General features: G+C 43.2%; 1 protein-coding gene and 1 long non-coding RNA gene across 2 annotated transcripts in view; one reads left to right on the forward strand and one right to left on the reverse strand.

Annotated features, from left to right (window-relative positions):
• mrpl33 (mitochondrial ribosomal protein L33) overlaps positions 1–13,298 on the forward strand; it is a 106,278-nt gene that overhangs the window by 67,786 nt on the left and 25,194 nt on the right. The gene's annotated exons all lie outside the window — the stretch shown is intronic.
• LOC132401055 (uncharacterized) lies at positions 11–7,781 on the reverse strand. Its single transcript, XR_009514468.1, has 3 exons — positions 7,512–7,781; positions 6,425–6,567; positions 11–820 (listed from the first exon to the last, which is right to left on the reverse strand). It is a non-coding gene; the product is annotated as an uncharacterized LOC132401055 (long non-coding RNA).

Below are 13,298 nucleotides of genomic sequence, written 5' to 3' on the forward strand. Positions count from 1 at the left end.
TCACCTGATATCAGAAAGCCTTTCCGCATCTACAAAATACAACACAAGAGTGTGAGGGAATGCTCTCGACTTCCTGGACTAAGTGCAGCTCCAACAAACTCAAAAGGTTATTGAGTAGTGCTCATTGCACTGTGGTCCCAGAGTGTACCTTTGACAAAATTTACTGTAAGTACTTGCAAAACCTTCTGCCAAACCATTTCTCTAAGCCACCAAGAAGAACCAAGGTGACAGGTGCATGGGACCTTCTGCAGGTTCTCTTTCAAGTCATACTGTCAAAGACTTTGACGTAGGGTTTTGATGAGTTTATTGTCATATGCACAAGTGTAGATTCATATAGTAACAAAGCATGGAAACGGGCCCTTTGGTCCAACTGATCCATGCCACCCACAGCATCCTGCCTGCGAGTCCTGTCAGCCCATAATCTTCCAAACCCTTCCCTCCTTGTACCTCTTCAAATGCCTCTTAAATGTTGCAATTGTATCTGCAGCTCATTCCAAGTAATTGTTACCCTCAGTGTAAAGAAGTTACCTCCCGTTCTTTAATAGCATTCCTCATTTGTATCTGTGCCCTCTAATTTTGGACCCACCAGCCCCAGTGATAAGACTCTTGACTGTCCACCTTGTCCATACCCCTCATGATTTTATTAACTTCTTTGAGATCACTTCTCATCCCCCTGTGCTTCAGGGAATAAAGATCCAGTGAGCAAACCTGCCCAGTTTGACTTCCCAAAATATATCACCTCACACTTACCTAAAGTCCATTTGCCATTCCTTGGCCCATCTCCGTATCTGATCAAAATGCCTTTGCAATTCATTGTAACCTGTTTCACAGTCAACAAGAGCCCTTAGTTTAGTATTATCAGCAGACTTGCTAATCATGTCATGTACATTCATATCCAGTCGTTTATATAAAGAATCAACAACAAAGATTCCAGTCTGACCCCGGGCACTCCGCTAGTTCCGGTCAGAGACTTGACCTGCATCTATCACCCTCTGCTTCCCATTTTCGATCCAATTCTGAATTCACCTGGCTGGCTCCTACTGAATCCCATATGACCTAACCATTCGGATCAGTCTCCCATGCCAGGCCTTGTCCAAGGCTTAATGAACATCCCCTGCCGTACCTTAGTTACCTCTTCAAAAATGTCCAAAAGATTCATCAGACATGATCTGCCACACATAAAGCCATGCTGACTATTCCTGATCAGGCCTTGACAATTGAAATGATGGTTAATCTTGTCTCTCAAAAATCCCTGTGCATGTATTCACATGTTCAAACAGATGCTTACTTGCAGCAGTATCAGAGGCACGTAGACCCCTCCCAATACCAGAGGGTGATGCAGCCATTTAGAATGCTCTTCACAGTACATCTGTAGAAATTTGCGAGTGTATTTGGTGATACATCAAACTCTGATGAAATATAGCCGCTGTTATGTCTTCTTTACAGCTGCATTGTTATCTTGGGCTCAGGATATATCCTCAGAGATATTGACACCTAGGAACTTGAAATTGCTCACTGTTTCCACTTTCAATCCCTCTATGAGGACTGGTGTGTATTCCCTCATCTTACCCTTTCTGAAGTTCACAATTAGTTCTTTGGCCTTATTGATGTTGAGTGCAAAGTTGTTGCTGAAACATTACTCAACTAGTTGATAAATCTCACTCTTATATGCCCTCGTCACCATCTGCAATTCTGCCAACAATAGTATTGTCAGCAAATTTGTAGATGGCATTTGAGCTGTGACTAGCCACAGTCATGGGTGTAGAGAGAGTAGAGCAGTGGGCTGAGCACACATCCCTAAGGTGCGCCAGTGTTCAGCGTTAGTGAGGTGGAAATGTTACAGATTGTAGTCTTCTGATTAGGAAGTTGAGGATCCAATTGCAGAGGGAGGTACAGAGGTCCAGTTTATGGAGCTTTTCGATCAGAACTGTAGGAATGACTGTATTATACACTGAACTGTAATCAATAAACAGCATTCAGATGTAGTTACTTCTATTGTCCAGGTGATCGAAAGCCATGTGAAGAGCTGATGAGATTGCATCGACTGTAGACCTATTGTGATAGACCTATTGTTGTGATAGGCAAATTGCAATGGGTCCAGGTCCTTGCTGAGGAGTTAAGTCTGACCATAACCAAATCTTAATGCACTTCATCATCATAGATGTGTGTGCTACTGGACGATTGTTAAGGCAGCTCATCCTGCTCTTCTTGGGCACTGGTGTGACTGTTGCCTTTTTGAAGCAGGTGAGAATTTCTCACAGTAGCAGTGAAAGATTGAAAATGCCTTTGAATTCCCCCCCCCCCCCCCCCATCATGGCACAGATTTTCAGAGCCCATAAAGTACTCCACTGGGGTCTGTTGCCTTTGTATAATGCATGATATTGTATAATATTAAACATTTTATACAATATTATTATATTAATATTACATTTTATATGATACTGTATACGATTATAACAATATTTTATTCCATATTCCTACAATACTATGTAAGAAAGAGTACAATTAGAACAAAATAAGTCCACTCTATTCCAAAGTGGTCATTGTGTTGCCATACTGAAGTAGTGTTTCGGGTTCTGTGGGCTTGTTTAAGGATGAATCGTTGAAGGGAAGCAGTTGCTTTTGAGCCTGTTGGAATCTAAATTCAGACTTTTGTATCCCTTGCCTAGCAGTGGCTTGTGAAAATATTTATGGCTGGGGTGGTAGGGATCTTCCATGATCGATGTTGTCTTCTTGAGACAGCACCACATGTAGACACTGTCGATAACAGGGAGGGATACGTCTGCCATTTGTTCAAATGAATCTACTGCTGTCTGTGACTTCATACGTTTTGTGTGCATTCAAATTGCAGTACCAGGCCATGATGCAGCCAGTCAGGATACTTTCAACAGTCATCCATAGGGGTTTGTTCGAATTTGATGTTGCAGTGCTTGCTGAGTTTGGCAGTTAGCTTTCATATGTTTCATCACTAGTCAAGGTGACGTCCTCAGTGTGCTGTCGTTGGTGCTTCTCTCTGGGAGTACTCCGATTTATCTACCCCCCAACCCCTGTTTGCTTGCTTCGGTGCTGATTGGCTACCCATTCAGTTGACCTTTGAATTTGATTGGTTCATGTTTCTTAGATAGTGTCTATTTTGAAAAGTTTGTTTGTAGGGTTATCAGAAAGGAACCACACTTCCAAAAATTCTCGTGCCTGCTTTGCGTTTGTCTGTGCCAGTACCTCCGTGGTGTCCTTCTCGGTCTTCATGTTCTGAGATCAGCAACAATGGATCATATCTCCATACCACAATTTTATGTTCCTCTAAACGTGTTGAGAGTTTACGTCCTGTCTGTCCAACATAGTTCCTGTTGCAGTCTCCATGGGTGATTCTGCATACCATATTGCTTTTGTTAGAGTGTTTAGTAACATGCCGAACTCTCCTTAACCTTCAAAGAAAATAAAGAATCTGGTGCTTACAGCAGTCTGACTTAGAGATATATCATCATTCCTCGCTGAGTCTAATTGTTGGAATTCCCATGTCAATAGTGGTGTGGGAGCAATTTCACCAGTCCTACTGCTACTCTTCACAGTAGGCGTCAGTGAGGGAACTAAGTGCAGTATTTTAAGTTTGCTGATAATACAAGACAGAGTAGTTGGCAAGAATGATGCAAAAAAGGCTTCAAGGTGTTTAAATAAGTTGATTGAGTAGGCAAATGCATGCCAGGTGGTGAAGTTATTCTTTTTGATAGGAAAAGCAGTAGGGTGACATATTATTTACTTGGTGGTATAGCTGTAAGGGAACATTGGAGTGTTCTTGTGCATCAGTTATTGAAAGTAGGTACAGCAAAAAGAAGGCAAATGATATGTAAGCAATTTTGAATGTAAGAGCAAAGATGCTTTATCATGATTATGCTGTACTGGTGAGATTGTACTTGCAATGTTGTGTGTCATCATGGTCTCCCTGCCACGGAAGGATAGATTTGCTACTTGGGGAATTCAGCAAAGGTTCATCAGAGTTATTCTTGGGATGGCAGGATTGTAGCATGAGGAAAATTGGGTCAGCTAGGCTTGTATTAACTGAAGTTTAGAAGTATAAGAGGAAATCACACCAAAATGTACAAAATTCTGTCAGGAGTTCCCTTAGCCTAGGTTCTGGAACAAGGGGCCTCAGTTCAGCATAAGGGCTAAGACTTGTAGAACTGAGATGAGGAGAGATTTTTCCATCAGAGGGTCACAAATCTGTAGAACTTTTGACCATGGAAAGCAATGGAGATCTAGTGCTGAAATATATTGGAAAAAGGAGGTGGGTACATCTCGGGAGAAAAGGTGTTTGGGAAAGAATAGAAACATGGTATTGGTAAATTATGGCCCCATGTACTGAGGTATGGTGAGAAACCTTGTTTTCACATGCCATCTGCAAACATAATTTCATTACAACAGTGTAATGAGGTAGTACTGGGGATGGGAGAGGGGTTGGGGAGGTGCATAACTGAATGCAAAATACGGTGTTGTAGTTACAGAGGAAGTACAGTGCAGGCAGACAAGGTACAAGATAATGGCGATATAGCTTGTCCCATCACCATTCTAAGGGTAGATCAACAGTCTTATGACAGGGGGATAGAAATTGTCTTTGAACCTGGTGGTATGAGCTTTCAGGCTTTTGTAACTTCTGATGAGAGTGGGGAGAAGAAAAATTGTCCAGTATGAGTGAGGTCTTTAATAATATTAATATATTTAAGATCATCTGTGATCAGATTGAATGGCGAGGAAGGCTGAAAAGTGTGAGTGGTTTGCACTGCTCCAATCTTCCATGCTTCCTGGAGTCAAGAAGATGGCTTACCACCACCTTCTCAAGGAAGTGAGTGTGAATGCAAACACACCAATGCATCCTGTACAGTGAACCTAGCTTATCCATATAGAGACCACCCTCTGGGTGAAAAGGTTTGCCCCTTAGATTGCTATTACTCCATTGGGACCTTCCGGCTTGCGAGGGTTCACTCTCTTTAAGTCATTAAGGCAGCCCACTCTCTTTAAAGACAGCCTAACATCGGCCTCAGAGATGGCGATCACAGGGCCATCAGGTGTAGCAGGGATCTTCACAGCTGTAGTTGTGTTCTCCCTTTCAAAGCGGGCATAGAAGGTGTTGAGTTCATCTGGTAGTGAAGCATTGCTGTCATTCGTGCTATTGGGTTTCACTTTGTAGGAAGTAATGGCTTGTAGACCCTGCCAGAGTTGCTGTGCATTCGATGTTACCTCCAACCTTGTTTGAAATTGTCTCTTCACCTTTGAAATAGCCCTTCGCAAATCGTACCTGATTTTCTGGAACAGGCCTGGGCCCCAGACCTGAATGCCAGAGATCTAGCCTTCAGCAGACAACGTGCCTTCTAGTTTATCCACGACTTTGGTTTGGGAATGTACAGTTGTAGGGACACACTCATCCACACAGGTTTTAATGAAGTCGGTAACAACTGCAGCATACTCATCCTGGTTTGAAGATGTATCCCTGAATACAGTCCAGTCCACTGATTCAAAGCAGTCCTGTAGGCGCTCCTGTGCTTCCCTTGTCCAGACCTTCTTGGTCCTCACTACTGATGGTGCAGTCTTCAGTCTCTGCCTATACTCAGGGAGTAGAAGTACAGCCAGGTGATCAGACTTCCCGAAGTGAGGGCGTGGAATAGCACGGTGGGCATTCTTGATGGTGGTGTAGCAATGGTCCAGTGCATTGTTTCCTCTGCTATTGCAAGTGATCTGTTGATGGTAGTTGCTTAGTGATTTTTTTCAGACTGGCCTGGTTAAAATCTCTCAAAACAATGGTGAAGGCGTTAGGGTGCACTGTTTTGTGCATTTTGATCCCATTGCTCAGATCATCTAAAGCCTGCTTGACATTGGCCTGAGGTGGAATGTAAACTGCAACCAAAATGACCCTGGAGAACTCCTGTGGTAAGTAAAAAGGATGGCACTTTACTGCAAGATATTCCAGGTCTGGTGAGCAGAATTGGGACAGCACTGATATGTTTGTGCACCAAGAAGAGTTGATAATGAGGCATACTCCTCTGCCTCTGCTTTTGAGAGACTCTATAGATTTGTCCAGACAGTGTATAGTAAACCTGTCGATCTGGATCACTGTATCCGGTATGGAAGGGGTTAACCGGGATTCCGTGAAACAAAGGACACACGCGGTCTTAATGTTCCTCTGATTCTGCACCCTAGTTCTGAGATCATCAGTTTTATTCCCCAGAGACTGCACGTTCGCCAGCAAAGTATTTGATATAGGGAGTTTAAAACCCCGTTTCCTTAAATGTACTTGTAATCCCGCTGTACACCTGCGCTTCCTCTGAGGTGTCCTATGTGGGCACTTCCGATCACAAGTGGTGTTGTTTCCATCGGTTTTAAGCAGCGATAGTATGTTTAAAAGCATTAAGATATCTATGTTGATTGTACTGACCTTGGAAGCAGTTGTGCTTTTTAGCTGTATCGGGCTGAAACGGGAATATTAATCGTATCCATTGAGAGTACTGCTGCTACTCAAGTTGCGCCTAGGCACCCCTCCTCTGTCCACCCAGACCTGAACGTCTTTGGTCTTCACTACTGCAACATTGAGTTCAAAAACAAATTAGAGGAACAATACCTCATATTCCTCTTGGATAGCCTACAAACCAATGGTATAAATGTGATCTTTCCAATTTTGGGTGACCCATACCCCATGTATTCCCTTACTATTCCAATTGGTTCATTCTGCCATTTTTCGCCTTTCCCATTGTTTTCCTCCTCTCCCTTCCATTTATCTAGATTCACCATCCTCCATCAGGTTGTTCCATTCCCCCTTCACCAGTACAACTATCCATCCAGTTTCTTTCTCCCTTGGCCTAACTTTCCTCTCCCTTTCCACCAGCTGGCTTCACTGACTCATCATCTCCACTTCACCTAGTTCCATCTATCACCTACTAGCCTCTGCCTTATCCCTCTGTCACACCTGATGCAGGGTCCTGGCCTGAAATATTGACCACCCTTTTCTCTCCACCAGTGCTACCTGACCCACAGTTTCAGCAGATTCCTTTTGCTTCAAACAGTAAAATGTGATGAGGCCCCCAAAGCAATTCAGAGAAACATAATCTATATGTGTTGACATCAAGCCAAAGAACAAGCTGTTCCAGCTGTGAGCTTAACCATAGGGAGGTTTGAGGAAGGATCTTAGGCAGATGGAGAGGTTTGTAGACTGTTTCAGAACGTGGGGTTGGGATGGTTTAAGGTGTGGTCAGCAGCAAGAAGATAAATGATAGGAGATGTATAAAAGGTCAGGCTTTAATGGTCCAAGAGATGGGGAATTGATGAGACTGTGCAAAAATTTTAATATGGAGATGTAATTTTTTAAATGTAGACCGATCTCTTCAGCCACCAGGTTTAACATTTTTACACTTCTGCTAATAATTTATAATAATTCTTATTATAGTATGAAGGCTGATTTATAGTTCTGTGTAGCAGCCTACGCCGAAGCCTTCGTAAGTAGCTTACGTCGTTGTGAGCATTTATACCTGTGCGCTGGTGTGTCTGCCTCGCTCTGCAATTCACTGCCAAAACGCTAGTTGGCGGTGGGGTTTCTTTGCCACTATGGAAAGTTTCTTCGTGTACTTTCAAACAATGGCGACTGAGCGCATCTCATTGGAGTTGGAGGGTTACTTTTATTGAAATTACTACAAAGCAGAAAAGAGAGAAAACATCAGAGGAGATGGTATGTACGACCATTGAACAGATTGAGGCAGAAGGAGGGTGAATTTTCTGTGCTTGTCCGGCCACTGAGAGACATGGACAAGAAAATGCATTTCAGATATTTTTGGATGTCGGCAGGTAGATTTGACGATTTGGTTCATCGTCTCCAACCATTTATTTTGCATCTGTGTACGCATAGCATGCCTATAGACAGGAGGAAATGCGATGCCACCAAGCGGGCTAATCACAGTTGTTGCTGTCTGTGTCGCCGCGATGCGCCGTTACCTTTTTGGAGAAGTGTGTGTCAGGCTACGGCATAGGGTACAGCGTAGGTTACGTGGCTACACCATACCTACGGCGTTCATTTGACGCAGAAGTATAAAGCCTTTAGTAAATATACATTCATCATTGTTTTGTGAGTTCCAACCCATATCCAACTGAAGATGTCACAGAGTAAGTAAGTGTCTGGAATGCACTGTCAGGGTTAGTGGTAGAGTTTGATACATTAGGAATATTTAAGAGACCCTTAAATAGGCACATGGACAAAAGAAAAATGGAATGTTGTGGGCTGTGTAAGAGGGAAGGGTTAGGTAGATCATAGATTAGGTTAAAAGGACAGCACAACACCGTGAACCTAAGGTAACTTAGTGCTGAAGGTGTCCTGCATTATTGATATGGTCTTTTAGATGAGGTTATCCACCTGATCTCCAGGAAGGGCTAGCACCTCTTGTGAAGGGGCTTGTGTTGTCCCATCTGGGGCAGCTCACTCACTTTTCGTCCCCTTTGAGCATTCAGCTCTCACCTGTGGCTCTGAGTAGCTGTTTACATGCGATAGTGGCCACGACCTGGTACACCACTTCAGCAGGCGGTGAAGGCTATACCAGATGGGGGTAGCCAGTGGCATCATATCCCAGTGAGATGAGATAAGATAAAACTTTATTTATCCCGAAGGAAATTATTGTTGCAAAACCAAGAATAAGGACATGCCTGTCCTAGCATGCCAAGCCTGCTCCAGTAGACTAGACAAATGAGATCAGCAGTGAGATCCAATGGCTAGGAAAGCGGTACTACAATGCTCTGTGGACAGCAGAGGGCATGACAAGGCACCGAAGGTGTGATGGTCGTCCAATGCAGCCAGGAAAGACCCCAGTTTGTGACGCTTGTTTGTACTACTGGACCCAGACTTATGAGGTTGAGAGAGTGGAACTGCACCAATGAAACGGCTTTTCCAATTTAAAAACTCCCACACAGGTTTGCTGTCATCAGCATACACAGTGGACACGCACCATCTACCTGATCAGGAGATATAAAAGATTCCATGGCACTATCTGTAGGACAGTAAGGATTTCAGCATTTATATTCACTCATTATTACTTAACCTGAACAATTATTTCATTTGCTGTTTATCAAACCCTGTTGTGATAACTGCGCTTTAATTCATCGGCTCTTGGGTGATTTGGAATTCTCTGTGAATCCAGAAGCAAGTTGGGGATTTTTTTTATAGGAAGTATTGCAGGGAAAACTGGAATCAGCTGCTACTTACTTTCAAACCTTAACTAGCAACTGAAGGGTTCTGTTGTCTCCTCAATTCCAGGCTCAGCTTAAACAGAAAGAGAAATCCGCTTAGAAGTTACATTGAAATTCCTTGCTGTTTGGGAACTTTGAAAATGAAAATTCCCTGAAATTATCTGCAAGCAATAAGTGTGCTTTATATTATTTTTAAACTGTGTGGATTTCATTTATAAGCAGTTTCTGAAACAAAATATGAAACCAGTTTTCAGGATTGAGGCAGGCTAGAGTCTTAAAGTGGTCTTGCTGTAAATCTTGTGGGAACTACATTTCACGTTGGCTCTTTCCTGTTGAGAAAGTAATTTCCAAGTTACAGTAGTTTTGTAAATTAAGCCACTCCATCTCGAATTAGGCTTTCCAGTTTGTGCAGTGATATTTTGCTGTTTTTGAGGCAGGATAATGGATATGCAGAAAGCAGTTACTTTATCATATTGTTAGCCAAAAGCCATTTTCTGCTGCGTTCGTGTGCCCTGTCAATGCCATGCTGAAAGCCACAAATGCTTGCTGGTGGTGACTGGGTCTGTTGAAAGCCAAGTGAATTTGAGTCTTAAACACAAGATATTCTGCAAATGCTGGAAATCAGAGCAATACGCACAAAATGCTGGAGGAACTCAGCAGGTCAGGTAGCATCTGCAGAACTGAATAAACAGTCGACATTTCAGGCCAAGACTCTTCGTTAGCATTGGAAGGGAAGGGGGAAGACGCTAGACTAAAAAGTTGGAGGAGGGAGGGGAAGGAGGGCAAGCTAGACGCTGAGAGGTGAAAGGTGAAGTCAAGTGGGTGGGAAAAATAATAGCTGAAGAAGGAATCTGATAGGAGAGGAGAGTGGACCAGAGGAGAAAGGGAAGAAGGAGGGGCACTAGGGAGAGGTGATAGGCAGGTAAGGAGAAGAAGTAAGAGACTAGAGTGTGGAATAGAAGAAAGGGGAAGGGGGAGAGGAAAAAAAATCAGTAAGAGAATTTGATGTTCATGTCATCAGCTTGGAGGCTAGGCAGAGTATGAAATCACAAAAATACAACTGCAGGTGCTGTGGATCAAAGAATACATACACTACGCTGGAAGAACTCAGTAGGTCAGGCAGCATCCATGAGAAAAGAGTAGCCAACGTTTCGGGCCGAGACCCTTCATCAGGAATGGGTATGAAATGTTGCCCCTCTACCCAGGGAGTGTCCTCATTGTGTAGAAGAGGAAGCCATGGACCAACATGTCGGAAAGGGAATGGGGATAGGAATTAAAATGGTTGGCCACTGGGAGATTCTGCTTTTGGCTGGTGGAGTGGATATGCTCAACAAAGAGGTCCCCAACTTATGTCGGGTCTTACCAGTGCAGAGGAGGCCATATTAGGAGTACCAGAAACAATAAGTGATCCCAACAGATTTGTGAGTGGAGCGTTGCCCAATTTGGAAGGATTATGTGGCGTCCTGAATGGAGGTGAGGGAGGAGGTGAATGGGCAGGGGTAACATTGCTGTCACTTGTAGGGATATGTGCCAAGAGGGAGGGGCAAATGGACAAGGGAATCACTGAGGGAGCGATCCCTGCGGAAAGTGGAGGGGGAGGGAAAGATACTTTTGGTATGTAAGATCCTATTGAAGATGACAGAAGTTGTGAAGAATGATATGTTAGATGTGTAGGCTCATGGGGTGGTGGATGAAGACAAAAGGAACTCTGTGCCTGTTAAGGCGGCAGTTAAATGGGTGAGCATGGATGTCTGGGAAATGAGGAGATGTGGATGAGGGCAGCATCAATGGTGGAGGAAGATAAACCCCATTCTTTGAAGAAGGAGGACATTTCTGATGACCTGGAAAGGAAAGCCTCATCCTGGGATCAAATGTGGCCCAGATGAAGCAACTGAGAAAAGGGAATTGCATTTTTACAGGAGACATGGTGGAAAGAATTATAGTCAAGATAGCCGTGGGACTAGCAAGGTTTATAAAAGATGTCTGTAGACAGTTTGTCTCTAGAGATGAAGACAGAGAGATGAGGAATGGAGAGAAGTTTCAGAGATGGATCAAGTGAATTTAAGGCCAGGGTGGAGCTCAGCATGGATGCATGAAGCAGCACCAATGCAGTTTGTCAATGCACTGCAGAAAGAGTTGGAGAGCATTACTATGGAAGGATAGAATTTAAGTTTTGTGGGTTAAAATGTAAAGTCAGCAGTTGGAAAAAGCTTCATTAAAGCAAAATCAACAAAATCTGGGCACTAAGAAACTGAGAGAAAAACAGAAAAATGCAGGAACATGCCAGGCAGCACCTGTGGAGGGAGAAATGCCAAGAAGTTATTTCACCTTCGTGATCTTTCATATGAAGGAGGATCTTTGAACAGGAGAAAAGTTCAAGGACATTTGTTCTGAACACTCCAGAGTAAGTTGAAAAGAAATGTTGTAAAAGTTGGAAATACCAGCAGTGAAAGCTGGAAATATAATCAGACATCTGACTTAGAAACAAGTTGTTCAGTCCAACATGTCCCTGTTCTTTCACATAAAAATGGCCCAGCAAGCAATTCAGTTCAATGAAAGTAATGATGGACATTAAATGCTGTGCTTTCCAATGGGGCCCACGTTCTCCGAACAAACTGGAAGACTTCGTTTCTAAAACTCTGGGCTCTTGACATTCAGATATGAATACAGTGGGCCATTACTTTCACCCAGCATTCGCTAGCTAAATTTGTATCAGGCCGATCATGCTCTGATGAAGAATCTTGGCCCAAAATGTCAATTTTACTCCCCTTCATAGGTGCTGCTTGCTTTGGATTTCCAGCATATTTTGTGTTCAACAATTATGTGTCATATTCTTCACAACTTGCTTCCTTGCTAATCTCCTGGGTGAATCCTGTGTCACATAGACATCAGTGTTCTGCTCCAAAGACTACTTGACTGGTATCTAGCTGCACTGAATATACTTTCACATCACACATAATCTTTGGTGATGTTTTCTAAAGTCATAGAGTCTCACAACCTTACCCCATGTCCCAGACTGAGTGAAACCCAATTTTTCCATACAACATTGAAGGTGGCCATTTGATCTGTCAAATTTACGTTGTCCTACAGAGCAATCCATTCCCAATAATTTCATTATAATCTGTTCACTGTCATGTTTCTTAAATCCCCTCTCTCTTGATTATCATACCGCTCACCTATGCACTGAGGGTAATTTTAAGTGGCCAACTAACCTATCAAACTGCACATCCTTGGGATGTGGGAGGAAGCCCACACACTGGAGGAGCATCCATCAAAGAAAGAACACATAAACTCTATTTTAGCAGTATTGGAGTTCAGAATCAAACCCGGGTCCTTCCCAAGGTGGCAGTCAGTGAAAGGCATCCTGCAATTCAGTCAACTAGAGCTATTGTAAAAACTCAGATTGTTGGTCAGAGAAGTCATTTGTCACTGCCAAGACTGGGAGAATCTCTCATTGGGAGCTTGGTGCCACTGTGAGAGGTTGGTTAAAATGACACAAGATTTTAGGAAGGTTGGAGTATTGCCGATTAGCAAGTCCCTCCACAAGGCTGAAGAGTGACAAATCTGTTCTGCACCAGAATTTCACCAACACAATCTTCTGACATCTCCTAAGCAAAGGACAACTGAGTGTTGAGTATGGCACTGGAAGCCATCAGGTAGGAGATTTAGTTTGCTTGAATAGACACTGCTGAAGCAGAGCAGAGAAGAACATGCAACACCAACTTTATCCTGGTTCATCCTTGCTCATATTGGCTTTTTTTTAATAAAGGGCAATCTACAATGCAAGGATCAGCTAATATTGACCATGTTTCGGAGGCAAAGAATCTGATCCTTCTGCTAAAGCAGTTATGTTTCAATGTAGAGATTGCCCGGATACAGGCAGATTCACCAGTCATGGGTCATTTAGCCTACTGAGCAACACATGCTTTACTGAGCACTTGCTACCAGCTGTTAGGTGTTATTGCCATTTAGAGTTAGTCTAGGGTAGATATTCTTAGTGAAAACTCCTTGCTTCCACACACCACTGCAGTAATGTGACATTGCATTTTGGTGAGATTGGGAGTTGAGCTTCTTATATCCGTTCT

This window comes from Hypanus sabinus, chromosome 10, assembly GCF_030144855.1.
Source record: "Hypanus sabinus isolate sHypSab1 chromosome 10, sHypSab1.hap1, whole genome shotgun sequence".
Lineage (NCBI taxonomy): Eukaryota > Metazoa > Chordata > Chondrichthyes > Myliobatiformes > Dasyatidae > Hypanus > Hypanus sabinus.